Source organism: Delphinus delphis, unplaced genomic scaffold (genome assembly GCF_949987515.2).
Source record: "Delphinus delphis unplaced genomic scaffold, mDelDel1.2 scaffold_84, whole genome shotgun sequence".
Lineage (NCBI taxonomy): Eukaryota > Metazoa > Chordata > Mammalia > Artiodactyla > Delphinidae > Delphinus > Delphinus delphis.
This window is the reverse complement of record NW_027192705.1, coordinates 161,050-183,150: the sequence shown is the minus strand read 5'-3', so window position 1 is coordinate 183,150 and position 22,101 is coordinate 161,050.

Here is a 22,101-nt window from a genome sequence, read left to right as displayed (position 1 = left end):
ACGGGGACGGTTTAGGGTCCAGGTGAGGGTACGGCAACGCTTTAGGGGGAGCATGCGTGTGAGGGCGTGGGTTAGTTTTAGCGTACGGGTTCGGATTAGGGGACGGGTGAGGGTCAGGCTTCGGGGAAGGGTTAGGGTTAGGGTTCGGGCTAGGGTTAGGGTTAGGGGACGGGGACGGTTTAGGGTCCAGGTGAGGGTACGGTAACGCTTTAGGGGGAGCGTGCGTGTGAGGGCGCGGGTTAGTGTTAGCGTACGGGTTAGGATTAGGGGACGGGTGAGGGTTAGGCTTCGGGGAAGGGTTAGGGTTAGGGTTCGGGCTAGGGTTAGGGTTAGGGGACGGGGACGGTTTAGGGTCCAGGTGAGGGTACGGCAACGCTTTAGGGGGAGCGTGCGTGTGAGGGCGCGGGTTAGTGTTAGCGTACGGGTTAGGATTAGGGGACGGGTGAGGGTCAGGCTTCAGAGTAGGTGTAGGGTTAGGGTTCGGGCTAGGGTTAGGGTTAGGGGACGGGGACGGTTTAGGGTCCAGGTGAGGGTACGGCAACGCTTTAGGGGGAGCGTGCGTGTGAGGGCGCGGATTAGTGTTAGCGTACGGGTTAGGATTAGGGGACGGGTGAGGGTCAGGCTTCGGGGAAGGGTTAGGGTTAGGGTTCGGGCTAGGGTTAGGGTTAGGGGACGGGGACGGTTTAGGGTCCAGGTGAGGGTACGGCAACGCTTTAGGGGGAGCGTGCGTGTGAGGGCGCGGGTTAGTGTTAGCGTACGGGTTAGGAGTAGGGGACGGGTGAGGGTCAGGCTTCGGGGAAGGGTTAGAGTTAGGGTTCGGGCTAGGGTTAGGGTTAGGGGACGGGGACGGTTTAGGGTCCAGGTGAGTGAACGGCAACGCTTTAGGGGGAGCGTGCGTGTGAGGGCGCGGGTTAGTGTTAGCGTACGGGTTAGGATTAGGGGACGGGTGAGGGTCAGGCTTCGGGGAAGGGTTAGGGTTAGGGTTCGGGCTAGGGTTAGGGTTAGGGGACGGGGACGGTTTAGGGTCCAGGTGAGGGTACGGCAACGCTTTAGGGGGAGCGAACGAGTGAGGGCGCGGGTTAGTGTTAGCGTACGGTTTAGGATTAGGGGACGGGTGAGGGTCAGGCTTCGGGGAAGGGTTAGGTTTAGGGTTCTGGCTAGGGTTAGGGTTAGGGTACGGGGACGGTTTAGGGTCCAGGTGAGGGTACGGCAACGCTTTAGGGGGAGCGTGCGTGTGAGGGCGCGGTTTAGTGTTAGCGTACGGGTTAGGATTAGGGGACGGGTGAGGGTCAGGCTTCGGGGAAGGGTTAGGGTTAGGGTTCGGGGAGGGTTAGGGGACGGGGACGGGGACGGTTTAGGGTCCAGGTGAGGGTACGGCAACGCTTTAGGGGGAGCGTGCGTGTGAGGGCGCAGTTTAGTGTTAGCGTACGGGTTAGGATTAGGGGACGGGTGAGTGTCAGGCTTCGGGGAAGGGTTAGGGTTAGGGTTCGGGCTAGGGTAAGTGTTAGGGGACGGGGACGGTTTAGGGTCCAGGTGAGGGTACGGCAACGCTTTAGGGGGAGCGTGCGTTGAGGGCACGGGTTAGTGTTAGCGTACGGGTTAGGATTAGGGGACGGGTGAGGGTCAGGCTTCGGGGAAGTGTTAGTGTTAGGGTTCAGGCTAGGGTTAGGGTTAGGGGACGGGGAAGGTTTAGGGTCCAGGTGAGTGTACGGCAACGCTTTAGGGGGAGCGTGCGTGTGAGGGCAAGGGTTAGTGTTAGCGTACGGGTTAGGATTAGGGGACGGGTGAGGGTCAGGCTTCAGGGAAGGGTTAGTGTTAGGGTTCGGGCTAGGGTTAGGGTTAGGGGACGGGGACGGTTTAGGGTCCAGGTGAGGGTACGGGAACGCTTTAGGGGGAGCGTGCGTGTGAGGGCGCGGGTTAGTGTTAGCGTACGGGTTAGGATTAGGGGACGGGTGAGGGTCAGGCTTCAAGGAAGGGTTAGGGTTAGGGTTCAGGCTAGGGTTAGGGTTAGGGTACGGGGACGGTTTAGGGTCCAGGTGAGGGTACGGCAACGCTTTAGGGCGAGCGTGCGTGTGAGGGCACGGGTTAGTGTTAGCGTACGGGTGAGGATTAGGGGACGGGTGAGGGTCAGGCTTCGGGGAAGGGTTAGGGTTAGGGTTTGGGCTAGGGTTAGGGTTAGGGGACGGGGAAGGTTTAGGGTCCAGGTGAGGGTACGGCAACGCTTTAGGGGCAGCGTGCGTGTGAGGGCGCGGGTTAGTGTTAGCGTACGGGTTAGGATTAGGGGACGTGTGATGGTCAGGGTTCGGGGAAGGGTTAGGGTTAGGGTTCGGGCTAGGGTTAGGGTTAGGGGACGGGGACGGTTTAGGGTCCAGGTGAGGGTACGGCAACGCTTTAGGGGGAGCGTGCGTGTGAGGGCGCGGGTTAGTGTTAGCGTACGGGTTAGGAATAGGGGACGGGTGAGGGTCAGGCTTCGGGGAAGGGTTAGGTTTAGGGTTCGGGCTAGGGTTAGGGTTAGGGGACGGGGACGGTTTAGGGTCCAGGTGAGGGTACGGCAACGCTTTAGGGGGAGCATGCGTGTGAGGGCGCGGGTTAGTTTTAGCGTACGGGTTAGGATTAGGGGACGGGTGAGGGTCAGGCTTCGGGGAAGGGTTAGGGTTAGGGTTCGGGCTAGGGTTAGGGTTAGGGGACGGGGACGGTTTAGGGTCCAGGTGAGGGTACGGCAACGCTTTAGGGGGAGCGTGCGTGTGAGGGCGCGGGTTAGTGTTAGCGTACGGGTTAGGATTAGGGGACGGGTGAGGGTCAGGCTTCGGGGAAGGTTTAGAGTTAGGGTTCGGGCTAGGGTTAGGGTTAGGGGACGGGGACGGTTTAGGGTCCAGGTGAGGGAACGGCAACGCTTTAGGGGGAGCGTGCGTGTGAGGGCGCGGTTTAGTGTTAGCGTACGGGTTAGGATTAGGGGACGGGTGAGGGTCAGGCTTCGGGGAAGGGTTAGGGTTAGGGTTCGGGCTAGGGTTAGGGGACGGGGACGGGGACGGTTCAGGGTCCAGGTGAGGGTACGGCAACGCTTTAGGGGGAGCATGCATGTGAGGGCACGGGTTAGTGTTAGCGTACGGGTTAGGATTAGGGGACGGGTGAGGGTCAGGCTTCGGGGAAGTTTTAGTGTTAGGGTTCAGGCTAGGGTTAGGGTTAGGGGACGGGGACGGTTTAGGGTCCCGGTGAGGTTACGGCAACGCTTTAGGGGGAGCGTGCGTGTGAGGGCGCGGGTTAGTGGTAGCGTACGGGTTAGGATTAGGGGACGGGTGAGGGTCAGGCTTCAGGGAAGGGTTAGGGTTAGGGTTCGGGCTAGGGTTAGGGTTAGGGGACGGGGACGGTTTAGGGTCCAGGTGAGGGTACGGCAACGCTTTAGGGGGAGCGTGCGTGTGAGGGCGCGGGTTAGTGTTAGCGTACGGGTTAGGATTAGGGGACGGGTGAGGGTCAGGCTTCGGGGAAGGGTTAGGGTTAGGGTTCGGGCTAGGGTAAGTGTTAGGGGACGGGGACGGTTTAGGGTCCAGGTGAGGGTACGGCAACGCTTTAGGGGGAGCGTGCGTGTGAGGGCACGGGTTAGTGTTAGCGTACGGGTTAGGATTAGGGGACGGGTGAGGGTCAGGCTTCGGGGAAGTGTTAGTGTTAGGGTTCAGGCTAGGGTTAGGGTTAGGGGACGGGGAAGGTTTAGGGTCCAGGTGAGGGTACGGCAACGCTTTAGGGGGAGCGTGCGTGTGAGGGCAAGGGTTAGTGTTAGCGTACGGGTTAGGATTAGGGGACGGGTGAGGGTCAGGCTTCAGGGAAGGGTTAGGGTTAGGGGTCGGGCTAGGGTTAGGGTTAGGGGACGGGGACGGTTTAGGGTCCAGGTGAGGGTACGGGAACGCTTTAGGGGGAGCGTGCGTGTGAGGGCGCGGGTTAGTGTTAGCGTACGGGTTAGGATTAGGGGACGGGTGAGGGTCAGGCTTCGGGGAAGTGTTAGGTTTAGGGTTCTGGCTAGGGTTAGGGTTAGGGTACGGGGACGGTTTAGGGTCCAGGTGAGGGTACGGCAACGCTTTAGGGGGAGCGTGCGTGTGAGGGCAAGGGTTAGTGTTAGCGTACGGGTTAGGATTAGGGGACGGGTGAGGGTCAGGCTTCAGGGAAGGGTTAGGGTTAGGGTTCGGGCTAGGGTTAGGGTTAGGGGACGGGGAAGGTTTAGGGTCCAGGTGAGGGTACGGCAACGCTTTAGGGGGAGCGTGCGTGTGAGGGCGCGGGTTAGTGTTAGCGTACGGGTTAGGATTAGGGGACGGGTGAGGGTCAGGCTTCAAGGAAGGGTTAGGGTTAGGGTTCAGGCTAGGGTTAGGGTTAGGGTACGGGGACGGTTTAGGGTCCAGGTGAGGGTACGGCAACGCTTTAGGGCGAGCGTGCGTGTGAGGGCACGGGTTAGTGTTAGCGTACGGGTGAGGATTAGGGGACGGGTGAGGGTCAGGCTTCGGGGAAGGGTTAGGGTTAGGGTTTGGGCTAGGGTTAGGGTTAGGGGACGGGGAAGGTTTAGGGTCCAGGTGAGGGTACGGCAACGCTTTAGGGGCAGCGTGCATGTGAGGGCGCGGGTTAGTGTTAGCGTACGGGTTAGGATTAGGGGACGGGTGAGGGCAGGGTTCGGGGAAGGGTTAGGGTTAGGGTTCGGGCTAGGGTTAGGGTTAGGGGACGGGGACGGTTTAGGGTCCAGGTGAGGGTACGGCAACGCTTTAGGGGGAGCGTGCGTGTGAGGGCGCGGGTTAGTGTTAGCGTACGGGTTAGGAATAGGGGACGGGTGAGGGTCAGGCTTCGGGGAAGGGTTAGGTTTAGGGTTCGGGCTAGGGTTAGGGTTAGGGGACGGGGACGGTTTAGGGTCCAGGTGAGGGTACGGCAACGCTTTAGGGGGAGCATGCGTGTGAGGGCGCGGGTTAGTTTTAGCGTACGGGTTAGGATTAGGGGACGGGTGAGGGTCAGGCTTCGGGGAAGGGTTAGGGTTAGGGTTCGGGCTAGGGTTAGGGTTAGGGGACGGGGACGGTTTAGGGTCCAGGTGAGGGTACGGCAACGCTTTAGGGGGAGCGTGCGTGTGAGGGCGCGGGTTAGTGTTAGCGTACGGGTTAGGATTAGGGGACGGGTGAGGGTCAGGCTTCGGGGAAGGTTTAGAGTTAGGGTTCGGGCTAGGGTTAGGGTTAGGGGACGGGGACGGTTTAGGGTCCAGGTGAGGGAACGGCAACGCTTTAGGGGGAGCGTGCGTGTGAGGGCGCGGTTTAGTGTTAGCGTACGGGTTAGGATTAGGGGACGGGTGAGGGTCAGGCTTCGGGGAAGGGTTAGGGTTAGGGTTCGGGCTAGGGTTAGGGGACGGGGACGGGGACGGTTCAGGGTCCAGGTGAGGGTACGGCAACGCTTTAGGGGGAGCGTGCATGTGAGGGCACGGGTTAGTGTTAGCGTACGGGTTAGGATTAGGGGACGGGTGAGGGTCAGGCTTCGGGGAAGTGTTAGTGTTAGGGTTCAGGCTAGGGTTAGGGTTAGGGGACGGGGACGGTTTAGGGTCCCGGTGAGGGTACGGCAACGCTTTAGGGGGAGCGTGCGTGTGAGGGCGCGGGTTAGTGGTAGCGTACGGGTTAGGATTAGGGGACGGGTGAGGGTCAGGCTTCAGGGAAGGGTTAGGGTTAGGGTTCGGGCTAGGGTTAGGGTTAGGGGACGGGGACGGTTTAGGGTCCAGGTGAGGGTACGGCAACGCTTTAGGGGGAGCGTGCGTGTGAGGGCGCGGGTTAGTGTTAGCGTACGGGTTAGGATTAGGGGACGGGTGAGGGTCAGGCTTCGGGGAAGGGTTAGGGTTAGGGTTCGGGCTAGGGTAAGTGTTAGGGGACGGGGACGGTTTAGGGTCCAGGTGAGGGTACGGCAACGCTTTAGGGGGAGCGTGCGTGTGAGGGCACGGGTTAGTGTTAGCGTACGGGTTAGGATTAGGGGACGGGTGAGGGTCAGGCTTCGGGGAAGTGTTAGTGTTAGGGTTCAGGCTAGGGTTAGGGTTAGGGGACGGGGAAGGTTTAGGGTCCAGGTGAGGGTACGGCAACGCTTTAGGGGGAGCGTGCGTGTGAGGGCAAGGGTTAGTGTTAGCGTACGGGTTAGGATTAGGGGACGGGTGAGGGTCAGGCTTCAGGGAAGGGTTAGGGTTAGGGGTCGGGCTAGGGTTAGGGTTAGGGGACGGGGACGGTTTAGGGTCCAGGTGAGGGTACGGGAACGCTTTAGGGGGAGCGTGCGTGTGAGGGCGCGGGTTAGTGTTAGCGTACGGGTTAGGATTAGGGGATGGGTGAGGGTCAGGCTTCAAGGAAGGGTTAGGGTTAGGGTTCAGGCTAGGGTTAGGGTTAGGGTACGGGGACGGTTTAGGGTCCAGGTGAGGGTACGGCAACGCTTTAGGGCGAGCGTGCGTGTGAGGGCACGGGTTAGTGTTAGCGTACGGGTGAGGATTAGAGGACGGGTGAGGGTCAGGCTTCGGGGAAGGGTTAGGGTTAGGGTTCGGGCTAGGGTTAGGGTTAGGGGACGGGGACGGTTTAGGGTCCAGGTGAGGGTACGGCAACGCTTTAGGGGGAGCGTGCGTGTGAGGGCGCGGGTTAGTGTTAGCGTACGGGTTAGGATTAGGGGACGGGTGAGGGTCAGGCTTCGGGGAAGGGTTAGAGTTAGGGTTCGGGCTAGGGTTAGGGTTAGGGGACGGGGACGGTTTAGGGTCCAGGTGAGGGAACGGCAACGCTTTAGGGGGAGCGTGCGTGTGAGGGCGCGGGTTAGTGTTAGCGTACGGGTTAGGATTAGGGGACGGGTGAGGGTCAGGCTTCGGGGAAGGGTTAGGGTTAGGGTTCGGGCTAGGGTTAGGGTTAGGGTACGGGGACGGTTTAGGGTCCAGGTGAGGGTACGGCAACGCTTTAGGGGGAGCGAACGAGTGAGGGCGCGGGTTAGTGTTAGCCTACGGTTTAGGATTAGGGGACGGGTGAGGGTCAGGCTTCGGGGACGGGTTAGGTTTAGGGTTCTGTCTAGGGTTAGGGTTAGGGTACGGGGACGGTTTAGGGTCCAGGTGAGGGTACGGCAACGCTTTAGGGGGAGCGTGCGTGTGAGGGCGCGGTTTAGTGTTAGCGTACGGGTTAGGATTAGGGGACGGGTGAGGGTCAGGCTTCGGGGAAGGGTTAGGGTTAGGGTTCGGGATAGGGTTAGGGGACGGGGACGGGGACGGTTTAGGGTCCAGGTGAGGGTACGGCAACGCTTTAGGGGGAGCGTGCGTGTGAGGGCGCGGTTTAGTGTTAGCGTACGGGTTAGGATTAGGGGACGGGTGAGGGTCAGGCTTCGGGGAAGGGTTAGGGTTAGGGTTCGGGCTAGGGTTAGGGGACGGGGACGGGGACGGTTCAGGGTCCAGGTGAGGGTACGGCAACGCTTTAGGGGGAGCGTGCGTGTGAGGGCACGGGTTAGTGTTAGCGTACGGGTTAGGATTAGGGGACGGGTGAGGGTCAGGCTTCGGGGAAGGGTTAGTGTTAGGGTTCAGGCTAGGGTTAGGGTTAGGGGACGGGGAAGGTTTAGGGTCCAGGTGAGGGTACGGCAACGCTTTAAGGGGAGCGTGCGTGTGAGGGCGCGGGTTAGTGTTAGCGTACGGGTTAGGATTAGGGGACGGGTGAGGGTCAGGCTTCGGGGAAGGGTTAGGGTTAGGGTTCGGGCTACGGTAAGTGTTAGGGGACGGGGACGGTTTAGGGTCCAGGTGAGGGTACGGCAACCCTTTAGGGGGAGCGTGCGTGTGAGGGCACGGGTTAGTGTTAGCGTACGGGTTAGGATTAGGGGACGGGTGAGGGTCAGGCTTCGGGGAAGGGTTAGTGTTAGGGTTCAGGCTAGGGTTAGGGTTAGGGGACGGGGAAGGTTTAGGGTCCAGGTGAGGGTACGGCAACGCTTTAGGGGGAGCGTGCGTGTGAGGGCAAGGGTTAGTGTTAGCGTACGGGTTAGGATTAGGGGACGGGTGAGGGTCAGGCTTCAGGGAAGGGTTAGGGTTAGGGTTCGGGCTAGGGTTAGGCTTAGGGGACGGCGACGGTTTAGGGTCCAGGTGAGGGTATGGGAACGCTTTAGGGGGAGCGTGCGTGTGAGGGCGTGGGTTAGTGTTAGCGTACGGGTTAGGATTAGGGGACGGGTGAGGGTCAGGCTTCAAGGAAGGGTTAGGGTTAGGGTTCAGGCTAGGGTTAGGGTTAGGGTACGGGGACGGTTTAGGGTCCAGGTGAGGGTACGGCAACGCTTTAGGGCGAGCGTGCGTGTGAGGGCACGGGTTAGTGTTAGCGTACGGGTGAGGATTAGGGGACGGGTGAGGGTCAGGCTTCGGGGAAGAGTTAGGGTTATGGTTTGGGCTAGGGTTAGGGTTAGGGGACGGGGAAGGTTTAGGGTCCAGGTGAGGGTACGGCAACGCTTTAGGGGCAGCGTGCGTGTGAGGGCGCGGGTTAGTGTTAGCGTACGGTTTAGGATTAGGGGACGGGTGAGGGTCAGGGTTCGGGGAAGGGTTAGGGTTAGGGTTCGGGCTAGGGTTAGGGTTAGGGGACGGGGACGGTTTAGGGTCCAGGTGAGGGTACGGCAACGCTTTAGGGGGAGCGTGCGTGTGAGGGCGTGGGTTAGTGTTAGCGTACGGGTTAGGAATAGGGGACGGGTGAGGGTCATGCTTCGGGGAAGGGTTAGGTTTAGGGTTCGGTCTAGGGTTAGGGTTAGGGGACGGGGACGGTTTAGGGTCCAGGTGAGGGTACGGCAACGCTTTAGGGGGAGCATGCGTGTGAGGGCGTGGGTTAGTTTTAGCGTACGGGTTAGGATTAGGGGACGGGTGAGGGTCAGGCTTCGGGGAAGGGTTAGGGTTAGGGTTCGGGCTAGGGTTAGGGTTAGGGGACGGGGACGGTTTAGGGTCCAGGTGAGGGTACGGTAACGCTTTAGGGGGAGCGTGCGTGTGAGGGCGCGGGTTAGTGTTAGCGTACGGGTTAGGATTAGGGGACGGGTGAGGGTTAGGCTTCGGGGAAGGGTTAGGGTTAGGGTTCGGGCTAGGGTTAGGGTTAGGGGACGGGGACGGTTTAGGGTCCAGGTGAGGGTACGGCAACGCTTTAGGGGGAGCGTGCGTGTGAGGGCGCGGGTTAGTGTTAGCGTACGGGTTAGGATTAGGGGACGGGTGAGGGTCAGGCTTCAGAGTAGGTGTAGGGTTAGGGTTCGGGCTAGGGTTAGGGTTAGAGGACGGGGACGGTTTAGGGTCCAGGTGAGGGTACGGCAACGCTTTAGGGGGAGCGTGCGTGTGAGGGCGCGGATTAGTGTTAGCGTACGGGTTAGGATTAGGGGACGGGTGAGGGTCAGGCTTCGGGGAAGGGTTAGGGTTAGGGTTCGGGCTAGGGTTAGGGTTAGGGGACGGGGACGGTTTAGGGTCCAGGTGAGGGTACGGCAACGCTTTAGGGGGAGCGTGCGTGTGAGGGCGCGGGTTAGTGTTAGCGTACGGGTTAGGAGTAGGGGACGGGTGAGGGTCAGGCTTCGGGGAAGGGTTAGAGTTAGGGTTCGGGCTAGGGTTAGGGTTAGGGGACGGGGACGGTTTAGGGTCCAGGTGAGTGAACGGCAACGCTTTAGGGGGAGCGTGCGTGTGAGGGCGCGGGTTAGTGTTAGCGTACGGGTTAGGATTAGGGGACGGGTGAGGGTCAGGCTTCGGGGAAGGGTTAGGGTTAGGGTTCGGGCTAGGGTTAGGGTTAGGGGACGGGGACGGTTTAGGGTCCAGGTGAGGGTACGGCAACGCTTAGGGGGAGCGAACGAGTGAGGGCGCGGGTTAGTGTTAGCGTACGGTTTAGGATTAGGGGACGGGTGAGGGTCAGGCTTCGGGGAAGGGTTAGGTTTAGGGTTCTGGCTAGGGTTAGGGTTAGGGTACGGGGACGGTTTAGGGTCCAGGTGAGGGTACGGCAACGCTTTAGGGGGAGCGTGCGTGTGAGGGCGCGGTTTAGTGTTAGCGTACGGGTTAGGATTAGGGGACGGGTGAGGGTCAGGCTTCGGGGAAGGGTTAGGGTTAGGGTTCGGGGAGGGTTAGGGGACGGGGACGGGGACGGTTTAGGGTCCAGGTGAGGGTACGGCAACGCTTTAGGGGGAGCGTGCGTGTGAGGGCGCGGTTTAGTGTTAGCGTACGGGTTAGGATTAGGGGACGGGTGAGTGTCAGGCTTCGGGGAAGGGTTAGGGTTAGGGTTCGGGCTAGGGTAAGTGTTAGGGGACGGGGACGGTTTAGGGTCCAGGTGAGGGTACGGCAACGCTTTAGGGGGAGCGTGCGTTGAGGGCACGGGTTAGTGTTAGCATACGGGTTAGGATTAGGGGACGGGTGAGGGTCAGGCTTCGGGGAAGTGTTAGTGTTAGGGTTCAGGCTAGGGTTAGGGTTAGGGGACGGGGAAGGTTTAGGGTCCAGGTGAGTGTACGGCAACGCTTTAGGGGGAGCGTGCGTGTGAGGGCAAGGGTTAGTGTTAGCGTACGGGTTAGGATTAGGGGACGGGTGAGGGTCAGGCTTCAGGGAAGGGTTAGGGTTAGGGTTCGGGCTAGGGTTAGGGTTAGGGGACGGGGACGGTTTAGGGTCCAGGTGAGGATACGGGAACGCTTTAGGGGGAGCGTGCGTGTGAGGGCGCGGGTTAGTGTTAGCGTACGGGTTAGGAATAGGGGACGGGTGAGGGTCAGGCTTCGGGGAAGGGTTAGGTTTAGGGTTCGGGCTAGGGTTAGGGTTAGGGGCCGGGGACGGTTTAGGGTCCAGGTGAGGGTACGGCAACGCTTTAGGGGGAGCATGCGTGTGAGGGCGCGGGTTAGTTTTAGCGTACGGGTTAGGATTAGGGGACGGGTGAGGGTCAGGCTTCGGGGAAGGGTTAGGGTTAGGGTTCGGGCTAGGGTTAGGGTTAGGGGACGGGGACGGTTTAGGGTCCAGGTGAGGGTACGGCAACGCTTTAGGGGGAGCGTGCGTGTGAGGGCGCGGGTTAGTGTTAGCGTACGGGTTAGGATTAGGGGACGGGTGAGGGTCAGGCTTCGGGGAAGGTTTAGAGTTAGGGTTCGGGCTAGGGTTAGGGTTAGGGGACGGGGACGGTTTAGGGTCCAGGTGAGGGAACGGCAACGCTTTAGGGGGAGCGTGCGTGTGAGGGCGCGGTTTAGTGTTAGCGTACGGGTTAGGATTAGGGGACGGGTGAGTGTCAGGCTTCGGGGAAGGGTTAGGGTTAGGGTTCGGGCTAGGGTTAGGGGACGGGGACGGGGACGGTTCAGGGTCCAGGTGAGGGTACGGCAACGCTTTAGGGGGAGCATGCATGTGAGGGCACGGGTTAGTGTTAGCGTACGGGTTAGGATTAGGGGACGGGTGAGGGTCAGGCTTCGGGGAAGTGTTAGTGTTAGGGTTCAGGCTAGGGTTAGGGTTAGGGGACGGGGACGGTTTAGGGTCCCGGTGAGGGTACGGCAACGCTTTAGGGGGAGCGTGCGTGTGAGGGCGCGGGTTAGTGGTAGCGTACGGGTTAGGATTAGGGGACGGGTGAGGGTCAGGCTTCAGGGAAGGGTTAGGGTTAGGGTTCGGGCTAGGGTTAGGGTTAGGGTACGGGGACGGTTTAGGGTCCAGGTGAGGGTACGGCAACGCTTTAGGGCGAGCGTGCGTGTGAGGGCACGGGTTAGTGTTAGCGTACGGGTGAGGATTAGGGGACGGGTGAGGGTCAGGCTTCGGGGAAGAGTTAGGGTTATGGTTTGGGCTAGGGTTAGGGTTAGGGGACGGGGAAGGTTTAGGGTCCAGGTGAGGGTACGGCAACGCTTTAGGGGCAGCGTGCGTGTGAGGGCGCGGGTTAGTGTTAGCGTACGGTTTAGGATTAGGGGACGGGTGAGGGTCAGGGTTCGGGGAAGGGTTAGGGTTAGGGTTCGGGCTAGGGTTAGGGTTAGGGGACGGGGACGGTTTAGGGTCCAGGTGAGGGTACGGCAACGCTTTAGGGGGAGCGTGCGTGTGAGGGCGTGGGTTAGTGTTAGCGTACGGGTTAGGAATAGGGGACGGGTGAGGGTCATGCTTCGGGGAAGGGTTAGGTTTAGGGTTCGGTCTAGGGTTAGGGTTAGGGGACGGGGACGGTTTAGGGTCCAGGTGAGGGTACGGCAACGCTTTAGGGGGAGCATGCGTGTGAGGGCGTGGGTTAGTTTTAGCGTACGGGTTAGGATTAGGGGACGGGTGAGGGTCAGGCTTCGGGGAAGGGTTAGGGTTAGGGTTCGGGCTAGGGTTAGGGTTAGGGGACGGGGACGGTTTAGGGTCCAGGTGAGGGTACGGTAACGCTTTAGGGGGAGCGTGCGTGTGAGGGCGCGGGTTAGTGTTAGCGTACGGGTTAGGATTAGGGGACGGGTGAGGGTTAGGCTTCGGGGAAGGGTTAGGGTTAGGGTTCGGGCTAGGGTTAGGGTTAGGGGACGGGGACGGTTTAGGGTCCAGGTGAGGGTACGGCAACGCTTTAGGGGGAGCGTGCGTGTGAGGGCGCGGGTTAGTGTTAGCGTACGGGTTAGGATTAGGGGACGGGTGAGGGTCAGGCTTCAGAGTAGGTGTAGGGTTAGGGTTCGGGCTAGGGTTAGGGTTAGAGGACGGGGACGGTTTAGGGTCCAGGTGAGGGTACGGCAACGCTTTAGGGGGAGCGTGCGTGTGAGGGCGCGGATTAGTGTTAGCGTACGGGTTAGGATTAGGGGACGGGTGAGGGTCAGGCTTCGGGGAAGGGTTAGGGTTAGGGTTCGGGCTAGGGTTAGGGTTAGGGGACGGGGACGGTTTAGGGTCCAGGTGAGGGTACGGCAACGCTTTAGGGGGAGCGTGCGTGTGAGGGCGCGGGTTAGTGTTAGCGTACGGGTTAGGAGTAGGGGACGGGTGAGGGTCAGGCTTCGGGGAAGGGTTAGAGTTAGGGTTCGGGCTAGGGTTAGGGTTAGGGGACGGGGACGGTTTAGGGTCCAGGTGAGTGAACGGCAACGCTTTAGGGGGAGCGTGCGTGTGAGGGCGCGGGTTAGTGTTAGCGTACGGGTTAGGATTAGGGGACGGGTGAGGGTCAGGCTTCGGGGAAGGGTTAGGGTTAGGGTTCGGGCTAGGGTTAGGGTTAGGGGACGGGGACGGTTTAGGGTCCAGGTGAGGGTACGGCAACGCTTAGGGGGAGCGAACGAGTGAGGGCGCGGGTTAGTGTTAGCGTACGGTTTAGGATTAGGGGACGGGTGAGGGTCAGGCTTCGGGGAAGGGTTAGGTTTAGGGTTCTGGCTAGGGTTAGGGTTAGGGTACGGGGACGGTTTAGGGTCCAGGTGAGGGTACGGCAACGCTTTAGGGGGAGCGTGCGTGTGAGGGCGCGGTTTAGTGTTAGCGTACGGGTTAGGATTAGGGGACGGGTGAGGGTCAGGCTTCGGGGAAGGGTTAGGGTTAGGGTTCGGGGAGGGTTAGGGGACGGGGACGGGGACGGTTTAGGGTCCAGGTGAGGGTACGGCAACGCTTTAGGGGGAGCGTGCGTGTGAGGGCGCGGTTTAGTGTTAGCGTACGGGTTAGGATTAGGGGACGGGTGAGTGTCAGGCTTCGGGGAAGGGTTAGGGTTAGGGTTCGGGCTAGGGTAAGTGTTAGGGGACGGGGACGGTTTAGGGTCCAGGTGAGGGTACGGCAACGCTTTAGGGGGAGCGTGCGTTGAGGGCACGGGTTAGTGTTAGCATACGGGTTAGGATTAGGGGACGGGTGAGGGTCAGGCTTCGGGGAAGTGTTAGTGTTAGGGTTCAGGCTAGGGTTAGGGTTAGGGGACGGGGAAGGTTTAGGGTCCAGGTGAGTGTACGGCAACGCTTTAGGGGGAGCGTGCGTGTGAGGGCAAGGGTTAGTGTTAGCGTACGGGTTAGGATTAGGGGACGGGTGAGGGTCAGGCTTCAGGGAAGGGTTAGGGTTAGGGTTCGGGCTAGGGTTAGGGTTAGGGGACGGGGACGGTTTAGGGTCCAGGTGAGGATACGGGAACGCTTTAGGGGGAGCGTGCGTGTGAGGGCGCGGGTTAGTGTTAGCGTACGGGTTAGGAATAGGGGACGGGTGAGGGTCAGGCTTCGGGGAAGGGTTAGGTTTAGGGTTCGGGCTAGGGTTAGGGTTAGGGGCCGGGGACGGTTTAGGGTCCAGGTGAGGGTACGGCAACGCTTTAGGGGGAGCATGCGTGTGAGGGCGCGGGTTAGTTTTAGCGTACGGGTTAGGATTAGGGGACGGGTGAGGGTCAGGCTTCGGGGAAGGGTTAGGGTTAGGGTTCGGGCTAGGGTTAGGGTTAGGGGACGGGGACGGTTTAGGGTCCAGGTGAGGGTACGGCAACGCTTTAGGGGGAGCGTGCGTGTGAGGGCGCGGGTTAGTGTTAGCGTACGGGTTAGGATTAGGGGACGGGTGAGGGTCAGGCTTCGGGGAAGGTTTAGAGTTAGGGTTCGGGCTAGGGTTAGGGTTAGGGGACGGGGACGGTTTAGGGTCCAGGTGAGGGAACGGCAACGCTTTAGGGGGAGCGTGCGTGTGAGGGCGCGGTTTAGTGTTAGCGTACGGGTTAGGATTAGGGGACGGGTGAGTGTCAGGCTTCGGGGAAGGGTTAGGGTTAGGGTTCGGGCTAGGGTTAGGGGACGGGGACGGGGACGGTTCAGGGTCCAGGTGAGGGTACGGCAACGCTTTAGGGGGAGCATGCATGTGAGGGCACGGGTTAGTGTTAGCGTACGGGTTAGGATTAGGGGACGGGTGAGGGTCAGGCTTCGGGGAAGTGTTAGTGTTAGGGTTCAGGCTAGGGTTAGGGTTAGGGGACGGGGACGGTTTAGGGTCCCGGTGAGGGTACGGCAACGCTTTAGGGGGAGCGTGCGTGTGAGGGCGCGGGTTAGTGGTAGCGTACGGGTTAGGATTAGGGGACGGGTGAGGGTCAGGCTTCAGGGAAGGGTTAGGGTTAGGGTTCGGGCTAGGGTTAGGGTTAGGGGACGGGGACGGTTTAGGGTCCAGGTGAGGGTACGGCAACGCTTTAGGGGGAGCGTGCGTGTGAGGGCGCGGGTTAGTGTTAGCGTACGGGTTAGGATTAGGGGACGGGTGAGGGTCAGGCTTCGGGGAAGGGTTAGGGTTAGGGTTCGGGCTAGGGTAAGTGTTAGGGGACGGGGACGGTTTAGGGTCCAGGTGAGGGTACGGCAACGCTTTAGGGGGAGCGTGCGTGTGAGAGCACGGGTTAGTGTTAGCGTACGGGTTAGGATTAGGGGACGGGTGAGGGTCAGGCTTCGGGGAAGTGTTAGTGTTAGGGTTCAGGCTAGGGTTAGGGTTAGGGGACGGGGAAGGTTTAGGGTCCAGGTGAGGGTACGGCAACGCTTTAGGGGGAGCGTGCGTGTGAGGGCAAGGGTTAGTGTTAGCGTACGGGTTAGGATTAGGGGACGGGTGAGGGTCAGGCTTCAGGGAAGTGTTAGGGTTAGGGGTCGGGCTAGGGTTAGGGTTAGGGGACGGGGACGGTTTAGGGTCCAGGTGAGGGTACGGGAACGCTTTAGGGGGAGCGTGCGTGTGAGGGCGCGGGTTAGTGTTAGCGTACGGGTTAGGATTAGGGGATGGGTGAGGGTCAGGCTTCAAGGAAGGGTTAGGGTTAGGGTTCAGGCTAGGGTTAGGGTTAGGGTACGGGGACGGTTTAGGGTCCAGGTGAGGGTACGGCAACGCTTTAGGGCGAGCGTGCGTGTGAGGGCACGGGTTAGTGTTAGCGTACGGGTGAGGATTAGGGGACGGGTGAGGGTCAGGCTTCGGGGAAGGGTTAGGGTTAGGGTTTGGGCTAGGGTTAGGGTTAGGGGACGGGGAAGGTTTAGGGTCCAGGTGAGGGTACGGCAACGCTTTAGGGGCAGCGTGCGTGTGAGGGCGCAGGTTAGTGTTAGCGTACGGTTTAGGATTAGGGGACGGGTGAGGGTCAGGGTTCGGGGAAGGGTTAGGGTTAGGGTTCGGGCTAGGGTTAGGGTTAGGGGACGGGGACGGTTTAGGGTCCAGGTGAGGGTACGGCAACGCTTTAGGGGGAGCGTGCGTGTGAGGGCGCGGGTTAGTGTTAGCGTACGGGTTAGGAATAGGGGACGGGTGAGGGTCAGGCTTCGGGGAAGGGTTAGGTTTAGGGTTCGGGCTAGGGTTAGGGTTAGGGGACGGGGACGGTTTAGGGTCCAGGGGAGGGTACGGCAACGCTTTAGGGGGAGCATGCGTGTGAGGGCGCGGGTTAGTTTTAGCGTACGGGTTAGGATTAGGGGACGGGTGAGGGTCAGGCTTCGGGGAAGGGTTAGGGTTAGGGTTCGGGCTAGGGTTAGGGTTAGGGGACGGGGACGGTTTAGGGTCCAGGTGAGGGTACGGCAACGCTTTAGGGGGAGCGTGCGTGTGAGGGCGCGGGTTAGTGTTAGCGTACGGGTTAGGATTAGGGGACGGGTGAGGGTCAGGCTTCGGGGAAGGGTTAGGGTTAGGGTTCGGGCTAGGGTTAGGGTTAGGAGAAGGGGACGGTTTAGGGTCCAGGTGAGGGTACGGCAACGCTTTAAGGGCAGCGTGCGTGTGAGGGTGCGGGTTAGTGTTAGCGTACGGGTTAGGATTAGGGGACGGGTGAGGGTCAGGCTTCGGGGAAGGGTTAGGGTTAGGGTTCGGGCTAGGGTTAGGGTTAGGGGACGGGGACGGTTTAGGGTCCAGGTGAGGGTACGGCAACGCTTTAGGGGGAGCGTGCGTGTGAGGGCGCGGGTTAGTGTTAGCGTACGGTTTAGGATTAGGGGACGGGTGAGGGTCAGGCTTCGGGGAAGGGTTAGAGTTAGGGTTCGGGCTAGGGTTAGGGTTAGGGGACGGGGACGGTTTAGGGTCCAGGTGAGGGAACGGCAACGCTTTAGGGGGAGTGTGCGTGTGAGGGCGCGGGTTAGTGTTAGCGTACGGGTTAGGATTAGGGGACGGGTGAGGGTCAGGCTTCGGGGAAGGGTTAGGGTTAGGGTTCGGGCTAGGGTTAGGGTTAGGGGACGGGGACGGTTTAGGGTCCAGGTGAGGGTACGGCAACGCTTTAGGGGGAGCGAACGAGTGAGGGCGCGGGTTAGTGTTAGCGTACGGATTAGGATTAGGGGACGGGTGAGGGTCAGGCTTCGGGGAAGGGTTAGGTTTAGGGTTCTGGCTAGGGTTAGGGTTAGGGGACGGGGACGGTTTAGGGTCCAGGTGAGGGTACGGCAACGCTTTAGGGGGAGCGTGCGTGTGAGGGCGCGGGTTAGTGTTAGCGTTCGGGTTAGGATTAGGGGACGGGTGAGGGTCAGGCTTCGGGGAAGGGTTAGGGTTAGGGTTCGGGCTAGGGTTAGGGGACAGGGACGGGGACGGTTCAGGGTCCAGGTGAGGGTACGGCAACGCTTTAGGGGGAGCGTGCGTGTGAGGGCACGGGTTAGTGTTAGCGTACGGGTTAGGATTAGGGGACGGGTGAGGGTCAGGCTTCGGGGAAGTGTTAGTGTTAGGGTTCAGGCTAGGGTTAGGGTTAGGGGACGGGGACGGTTTAGGATCCAGGTGAGGGTACGGCAACGCTTTAGGGGGAGCGTGCGTGTGAGGGCGCGGTTTAGTGTTAGCGTACGGGTTAGGATTAGGGGACGGGTGAGGGTCAGGCTTCGGGGAAGGGTTAGGGTTAGGGTTCGGGCTAGGGTTAGGGTTAGGGGACGGGGACGGTTTAGGTTCCAGGTGAGGGTACGGCAACGCTTTAGGGGGAGCGTGCGTGTGAGGGCGCGGGTTAGTGTTAGCGTACGGGTTAGGATTAGGGGACGGGTGAGGGTCAGGCTTCGGGGAAGGGTTAGGGTTAGGGTTCGGGCTAGGGTTAGGGTTAGGGGACGGGGACGGTTTAGGGTCCAGGTGAGGGTACGGCAACGCTTTAGGGGGAGTGTGCGTGTGAGGGCGCGGGTTAGTGTTAGCGTACGGGTTAGGATTAGGGGACGGGTGAGGGTCAGGCTTCGGGGAAGTGTTAGGTTTAGGGTTCGGGCTAGGGTTAGGGTTAGGGGACGGGGACGGTTTAGGGTCCAGGTGAGGGTACGGCAACGCTTTAGGAGGAGCATGCGTGTGAGGGCGCGGGTTAGTTTTAGCGTACGGGTTAGGATTAGGGGACGGGTGAGGGTCAGGCTTCGGGGAAGGGTTAGGTTTAGGGTTCTGGCTAGGGTTAGGTTTAGGGGACGGGGACGGTTTAGGGTCCAGGTGAGGGTACGGCAACACTTTAGGGGGAGCGTGCGTGTGAGGGCGCGGGTTAGTGTTAGCGTACGGGTTAGGATTAGGGGACGGGTGAGGGTCAGGCTTCGGGGAAGGGTTAGGGTTAGGGTTCGGGCTAGGGTTAGGGTTAGGGGATGGGGACGGTTTAGGGTCCAGGTGAGGGTACGGCAACGCTTTAGGGGGAGTGTGCGTGTGAGGGCGCGGGTTAGTGTTAGTGTACGGTTTAGGATTAGGGGACGGGTGAGGGTCAGGCTTCGGGGAAGGGTTAGGTTTAGGGTTCGTGCTAGGGTTAGGTTTAGGGGACGGGGACGGTTTAGGTTCCAGGTGAGGGTACGGCAACGCTTTAGGGGGAGCGTGCGTGTGAGGGCGCGGGTTAGTGTTAGCGTACGGGTTAGGATTAGGGGACGGGTGAGGGTCAGGCTTCGGGGAAGGGTTAGGGTTAGGGTTCGGGCTAGGGTAAGTGTTAGGGGACGGGGATGGTTTAGGGTCCAGGTGAGGGTACGGCAACGCTTTAGGGGGAGCGTGCGTGTGAGGGCACGGGTTAGTGTTAGCGTACGGGTTAGGATTAGGGGACGGGTGAGGGTCAGGCTTCGGGAAAGTGTTAGTGTTAGGGTTCAGGCTAGGGTTAGGGTTAGGGGACGGGGACGGTTTAGGGTCCAGGTGAGGGTACGGCAACGCTTTAGGGGGAGCGTGCGTGTGAGGGCAAGGGTTAGTGTTAGCGTACGGGTTAGGATTAGGGGACGGGTGAGGGTCAGGCTTCAGGGAAGGGTTAGGGTTAGGGTTCGGACTAGGGTTAGGGTTAGGGGACGGGGACGGTTTAGGGTCCAGGTGAGGGTACGGCAACGCTTTAGGGGGAGCGAACGAGTGAGGGCGCGGGTTAGTGTTAGCGTACGGATTAGGATTAGGGGACGGGTGAGGGTCAGGCTTCGGGGAAGGGTTAGGGTTAGGGTTCGGGCTAGGGTTAGGGTTAGGGGACGGGGACGGTTTAGGGTTCAGGTGAGGGTACGGCAACGCTTTAGGGGGAGTGTGCGTGTGAGGGCGCGGGTTAGTGTTAGCGTACGGGTTAGGATTAGGGGACGGGTGAGGGTCAGGCTTCGGGGAAGGGTTAGGTTTAGGGTTCGGGCTAGGGTTAGGGTTTGGGGACGGGGACGGTTTAGGGTCCAGGTGAGGGTACGGCAACGCTATAGGAGGAGCATGCGTGTGAGGGCGCGGGTTAGTTTTAGCGTACGGGTTAGGATTAGGGGACGGGTGAGGGTCAGGCTTCGGGGAAGGGTTAGGTTTAGGGTTCTGGCTAGGGTTAGGGTTAGGGGACGGGGACGGTTTAGGGTCCAGGTGAGGGTACGGCAACACTTTTGGGGGGAGCGTGCGTGTGAGGGCGCGGGTTAGTGTTAGCGTACGGGTTAGGATTAGGGGACGGGTGAGGGTCAGGCTTCGGGGAAGGGTTAGGGTTAGGGTTCGGGCTAGGGTTAGGGTTAGGGGATGGGGACGGTTTAGGGTCCAGGTGAGGGTACGGCAACGCTTTAGGGGGAGCGTGCGTGTGAGGGAGCTGGTTAGTGTTAGTGTACGGGTTAGGATTAGGGGACGGGTGAGGGTCAGGCTTCGGGGAAGGGTTAGGTTTAGGGTTCGTGCTAGGGTTAGGGTTAGGGGACGGGGACGGTTTAGGTTCCAGGTGAGGGTACGGCAACGCTTTAGGGGGAGCGTGCGTGTGAGGGCGCGGGTTAGTGTTAGCGTACGGGTTAGGATTAGGGGACGGGTGAGGGTCAGGCTTCGGGGAAGGGTTAGGGTTAGGGTTCGGGCTAGGGTAAGTGTTAGGGGACGGGGATGGTTTAGGGTCCAGGTGAGGGTACGGCAACGCTTTAGGGGGAGCGTGCGTGTGAGGGCACGGGTTAGTGTTAGCGTACGGGTTAGGATTAGGGGACGGGTGAGGGTCAGGCTTCGGGAAAGTGTTAGTGTTAGGGTTCAGGCTAGGGTTAGGGTTAGGGGACGGGGACGGTTTAGGGTCCAGGTGAGGGTACGGCAACGCTTTAGGGGGAGCGTGCGTGTGAGGGCAAGGGTTAGTGTTAGCGTACGGGTTAGGATTAGGGGACGGGTGAGGGTCAGGCTTCAGGGAAGGGTTAGGGTTAGGGTTCGGGCTAGGGTTAGGGTTAGGGGACGGGGACGGTTTAGGGTCCAGGTGAGGGTACGGCAACGGTTTAGGGGGAGCCTGCGTGTGAGAGCGCGGGTTAGTGTTAGCGTACGGGTTAGGATTAGGGGACGGGTGAGGGTCAGGCTTCGGGGAAGGGTTAGGATTAGGGTTCGGGCTAGGGTTAGGGTTAGGGTACGGGGACGGTTTAGGGTCAAGGTGAGGGTACGGCAACGCTTTAGGGGGAGCGTGTGTGTGAGGGCGCGGGTTAGTGTTAGCGTACGGGTTAGGATTAGGGGACGGGTGAGTGTCAGGCTTCGGGGAAAGTTTAGGGTTAGGGTTCGGGCTAGGGTTAGGGCTAGGGGACGGGGACGGTTTAGGGTCCAGGTGAGGGTACAGCAACGCTTTAGGGGGAGCGTGCGTGTGAGGGCGCAGGTTAGTGTTAGCGTACGGGTTAGGATTAGGGGACGGTTGAGGGTCAGGCTTCGGGGAAGGGTTAGGGTTAGGGTTCGGGCTAGGGTTAGGGTTAGGGGACGGGGACGGTTTAGGGTCCAGGTGAGGGTACGGCAACGCTTTAAGGGCAGCGTGCGTGTGAGGGCGCGGGTTAGTGTTAGCGTACGGGTTAGGATTAGGGGACGGGTGAGGGTCAGGCTTCGGGGAAGGGTTAGGGTTAGGGTTCGGGCTAGGGTTAGGGTTAGGGGACGGGGACGGTTTAGGGTCCTGGTGAGGGTACGGCAACGCTTTAGGGGGAGCGTGCGTGTGAGGGCGCGGGTTAGTGTTAGCGTACGGGTTAGGATTAGGGGACGGGTGAGGGTCAGGCTTCGGGGAAGGGTTAGATTTAGGGTTCGGGCTAGGGTTAGGGTTAGGGGACGGGGACGGTTTAGGGTCCAGGTGAGGGAACGGCAACGCTTTAGGGGGAGCGTGCATGTGAGGGCGCGGGTTAGTTTTAGCGTACGGGTTAGGATTAGGGGACGGGTGAGGGTCAGGCTTCGGGGAAGGGATAGGGTTAGGGTTCAGGCTAGGGTTAGGGTTAGGGGACGGGGACGGTTTAGGGTCCAGGTGAGGGTACGGCAACGCTTTAGGGGGAGCGAAAGAGTGAGGGCGCGGGTTAGTGTTAGCGTACGGTTTAGGATTAGGGGACGGGTGAGGGTCAGGCTTCGGGGAAGGGTTAGGTTTAGGGTTCTGGCTAGGGTTAGGGTTAGGGTACGGGGACGGTTTAGGGTCCAGGTGAGGGTACGGCAACGCTTTAGGGGGAGCGTGCGTGTGAGGGCGCGGTTTAGTGTTAGCGTACGGGTTAGGATTAGGGGACGGGGGAGGGTCAGGCTTCGGGGAAGGGTTAGGGTTAGGGTTCGGGCTAGGGTTAGGGGACGGGGACGGGGACGGTTCAGGGTCCAGGTGAGGGTACGGCAACGCTTTAGGGGGAGCGTGCGTGTGAGGGCACGGGTTAGTGTTAGCGTACGGGTTAGGATTAGGGGACGGGTGAGGGTCAGGCTTTGGGGAAGTGTTAGTGTTAGGGTTCAGGCTAGGGTTAGGGTTAGGGGACGGGGACGGTTTAGGATCCAGGTGAGGGTACGGCAACGCTTTAGGGGGAGCGTGCGTGTGAGGGCGCGGGTTAGTGTTAGCGTACGGGTTAGGATTAGGGGACGGGTGAGGGTCAGGCTTCGGGGAAGTTTTAGGGTTAGGGTTCGGGCTAGGGTTAGGGTTAGGGGACGGGGACGGTTTAGGGTCCAGGTGAGGGTACGGCAACGCTTTAGGGGGAGCGTGCGTGTGAGGGCGCGGGTTAGTGTTAGCGTACGGGTTAGGATTAGGG